The following is a 660-nucleotide window of genomic DNA, read 5'->3' on the forward strand; positions in this document are numbered from 1 at the left end:
ATGCAACTGCAACCACCACATTTTAAGCAGTTTTCAGTGGTGGAGGACTCCAGATCTTTTACTTGAGTAAAAGTAACAGTACTGGGTACCAGTTTACAATAAGACTACCCTTATAAAGGATTCATACATGTTTTATATTTACCTTACCAATTAGTTGGTAAACATTTTATAAATCATTAATAAACAATGATAAATAACCTATAATCTTTTCATATGTCAGTCTGGGCTCATTGTCTGATCACTATGGACCCACTTACTGCTTAATGTTACTATATGAGTTACTGATATTTATAGCTGGCAAAGTGAGCTTTATTGTAAAGTGTAAAATGGTGCATGTTGAAAATGGTAAAGGTAAAAAATATTGGCAATGTCTATGAATTGGATCATTTGATGTATTAATTTGATGCCAAATAAAACATTTTAACTATTAAGATACACAGATGGCTAAGAACAACAATTATCTTGAGTAACTGGACCATGGTTACTGGAAAACGATACTGCCGTTGAGTTTCTCAAATGTATCTTTGTGCCATCTAGTTCCATTTTATTTAAGATTAGGCTGACATTCCTACAGCCAATATCTCCAAACATCTGCAACTCACACCAAAACTATACCTGAAATGCAAACCTGATAAAAAAAAAAAAGAACATCAGAAAATC

The sequence above is a fragment of the Lutjanus erythropterus genome, chromosome 13 (assembly GCF_056507025.1).
Source record: "Lutjanus erythropterus isolate fLutEry1 chromosome 13, fLutEry1.hap2, whole genome shotgun sequence".
Taxonomy (NCBI): domain Eukaryota; kingdom Metazoa; phylum Chordata; class Actinopteri; order Lutjaniformes; family Lutjanidae; genus Lutjanus; species Lutjanus erythropterus.